This window comes from Chiloscyllium plagiosum, chromosome 37, assembly GCF_004010195.1.
Source record: "Chiloscyllium plagiosum isolate BGI_BamShark_2017 chromosome 37, ASM401019v2, whole genome shotgun sequence".
NCBI lineage: Eukaryota > Metazoa > Chordata > Chondrichthyes > Orectolobiformes > Hemiscylliidae > Chiloscyllium > Chiloscyllium plagiosum.
In genome coordinates this window covers 20,693,454-20,697,205 of record NC_057746.1, presented here as the reverse complement: position 1 = coordinate 20,697,205, position 3,752 = coordinate 20,693,454, and the positions used below count along the sequence as shown (strand labels likewise).

The 3,752-nt window shown below is 44.1% G+C and overlaps 1 protein-coding gene across 1 annotated transcript in view; it reads left to right on the top strand.

Moving 5' to 3' along the window:
* LOC122541358 (nurim-like) overlaps positions 1-3,752 on the top strand; it is a 22,995-nt gene that overhangs the window by 14,951 nt on the left and 4,292 nt on the right. The window lies entirely within an intron of this gene.

Sequence of the window (3,752 nt, the reverse complement as noted above, 5' to 3'; positions counted from 1 at the left end):
TCTATCCTTCCTGTAGCATTTGTATCCTGGAACATTAAGCTGCCAGTCCTGCCCATCTCTGAGCCATGTTTCTATAATTGCTATGATATCCCAGTCCTATGTTCCTAACCATGCCCTGAGTTCATCTGCCTTCCCTGTTAGACCCCTTGCATTGAAATAAATGTAGTTTAATTTATTATTCCTATCTTGTCCCTGCCTGCCCTGACTGTTTGATTCACTTCTGTTCTCAACTGTACCAGTCTCAGATTGATCTCTTTCCTCACTATCTCCCTGGGTCCCATGCGCACCCCAACCCCCACCTTACTAGTTTAAATCCTCCCAAGCAGTTCGAACAAACTGTCCCTGCCAGTATATTAGTCCCCTTCCAATTTAGGTGCAATCCGTCCTTCTTGTACAGGTCGTTTCTACCCCAAAAGAGATTCCAATGATCCAAAAATGTGAATCCTTCTCCCAGTGGGCGGCACGGTGGCACAGTGGTTAGCACTGCTGCCTCGCAGCGCCAGAGACCCGGGTTCAATTCCCGACTCAGGCGACTGACTGTGTGGAGTTTGCATGTTCTCCCCGTGTCTGCGTGGGTTTCCTCCGGGTGCTCCGGTTTCCTCCCACAGTCCAAAGATGTGCAGGTTAGGTGAATTGGCCATGCTAAATTGCCCGTAGTGTTAGGTATAGGGGTAAATGTAGGGCTATGGGTGGGTTGCGCTTCGGCGGGTCGGTGTGGACTTGTTGGGCCGAAGGGCCTGTTTCCATACTGTAATGTAATCTAATATGCCAGCTCCTCAGCCATGCATTCATCTGCTCTATCCTCCTATTCCAGCCCTCACTAGCTCATAGCACTGGGAGTAATCCAGATATTACTACCCTTGAGGGCCTCCCTTTTTAAATTTCTGCCTAACTCTCTGTAATCTCCCTTCAGAATCTCAACCTTTTCCCTTCCTATATCATTGGTTACAATGTGGACAATGACCTCTTGCTGGCCCCTCTCCCCTGTGAGGACATTCTGCACCCTCTCTGAGGCATCCTTGATCCTGGCACCAGGGAAACAACACACCATTCTGCTTTTTCTCTGCTGGCCACAGAAACGTCTGTCTATACCTCGGACTACAGAATCCCCTAACACAATTGATCTCTTGGAAGCCGACGTACCCCTCATTGCATAAGAGCCAGTCTCAATGCCAGAAACTTGGCTGTTCCCCTGAGAATCCATCACCCCCTACATTTTCCAAAACAACGTACCTGTTTGAAATGGGTATATCCACAAAAGACTCCTGCCCTAGGTGCCGACCTCACTTACTCTTCCTGAAGTTAACTCATCTATGTGACTGTATCTGAGACTTTCTCCCCTTCCTATAACTGCCATCCATCATATACTGTTGCTGTTGCAAATTCCTCATCGCTTCTATCTGTCTGTCCAACTGATCCACTCGATCTGATAAGATTCGCATCCAACAGCATTTATGGCAGATATAATCTGCAGTAACCCTTAAACTCTCTTTAAACTCCCACATCTGACAAGAAGTACATATCACTGCAAAGGCCATTTTTGCTCCTTCACAATCTACAGACCCAGAAAATAACACACTCTTATTCCTCTACAAAACACTGCACCAGGTTAAATTAATAGCTATGGCTTATATTTTAAGTTTAATCAAGAGAGTTATCTCCAAAAACATATAATCAAGAAAGAACCCACTGTACTCACTAATACAGCCTTTCGCTTGGACAGACTTAAAACAACAATTAACTTATCGGATTCTGTGCTGTGAACTTCACCCAAACAGGTTCCTCCATGATTAGTTGTGAAATTCACTGTTTGTTAATTTTCCCATATGCACTCCGATGTCCAGCAACACATGAATTCAAAAACAGCAAAGGCAGTAACTGTGTAGGTTATCTCTCTCTCTCTCTCTCTCTCTCTCTCTCTCTCTCTCTCCTGCACTGTCCTCACCACCATGTGCTTCCTTTCTCTGCTCCCTTTTAAACTGCTGTTCTGCTGACTTTGTTTTCCAAAGTTCCAATAAAATGCAACAGCATATAAAACAGTAATTGCTGCTCCTGGAATTCGAGGAAATCACCTCCGGCACCTAAAATACCTCAAAAAAAGGACCAGCTCTTTCAGCCAGAAATTTTTCCCGTCCTCCATAATCCATCAGAATTGTCCACACCCACTACTGGCTGTGGCAGGACTATCACATACTACTTCCACTATTTGGCATACATGTGTTGCAGCTTGCCAATGTTTGAACATCATTCTTAGATACGCCTGATCGTGAGGTTACAAGTTATGGTTGAATAGACTTCTGCTGCTGTAATAGCCCACAGACCTCATCATGCTCAGTTTGAGTTTCTAGATCTGTTTTGATTTAATTCCATTTAACACATTGTAGTACATACTGGGTATCATCCATGGTCTGAAGATGGAACAGGCATCTGCAACAGGTAAATTCTTGAGGATAAACTCGAGTAAGTTTGCCCCTTTTATTGATTCTTTTATATATGACACATCACCAGTCTGACAGATATACCCTCGGGCCTCAACTAGTTCAGCCAGTAGTGGTGCTACTGAACCACTCTTTGCAATTGACATTGAAGTATCCCATGAAAAAATTATTCTGAACCTTTACAAGTCTCAGTAATTCTTCCAACTAATCTTCTTCATAAAATTGTACTAAATTCATTAGCTTTTAAAAAAGTCTTTCAGAGGGTGTGGGCATGACATAGACCAGCAATAGTTGCCAATCCTTAATTGGCGTTAGTGTACCATTGCAGTCCATTTGATGTAAGTTACCTCAACAATGTTTGGAAGAGAGTTCCAGGATTTTGAATGAACAGCAAAATAGTGTTGTTCCAAGTTAGGTTGGTATTGGCTTGGAAGGAAAATGACTGGTGGTGCTCCCATGCATCCGCTGCCCTTATCCTTCTAGGTAGACAAGGTTTCAAAGGTGCTGTGGTTGGATCCTTGCTGAGTTGGTGCAGTGCGTCTTGTAGATGCTGATTGTGATGGCATTGAATATTGAAGATTAGGATGATAATCAAGCGGGCTGCTTAGTGGTATTGAGCTTCTTAAATGTATTGGAGCTGCACTCATCCAGGAAAGTGAAAGATACTCTCTAACACCCGTGGCTTGTGCCTTGTAGATATTGGTCAGGCACTGGGGAGAGCTGTAGTAGATGATAATTAGCTCAAGATTTCCTTGCTCAGATTTGACTAGATGGCATGAGATTGAGAGGATCTGCAGTCAATGTTGTCAACACTCAGGGCTAGTCTCTCCCAACTGTACACCAGAGTGGCCCTCCCATAGCAGATGTGACAGCACATTCCCAGGGAATGTTGGAGTCCAGAACAAAATAAGGTAAAATGTGACTGTCATTTCTGGTGCCTAGGTTGATACCAAATGGCGCATGTGATTTTATTCTTCAACTTTTCGATAATAGTTTTGTACAACTGAGTGGCTTGCTAGGCAATTTCCAATGACACTTCAGAGCCAACCACAATTGCTGTAGATGTACAACAGGATCTTGACCAGATGGGCCAATGGGCTGAGAAGGGGCAGATGGAGTTTAATTCGGATAAATGCGAGGTGCTGCATTTTGGGAAAGCAAAGCTTAGCAGGACTTATACACTTAATGGTAAGGTCCTAGGGAGTGTTACTGAACAAAGAGACCTTGGAGTGCAGGTTCATAGCTCCTTGAAAGTGGAGTCGCAGGTAGATAGGATAGTGGAGAAGGCGTTTGGTATGCTTTTCTTTATCGGTC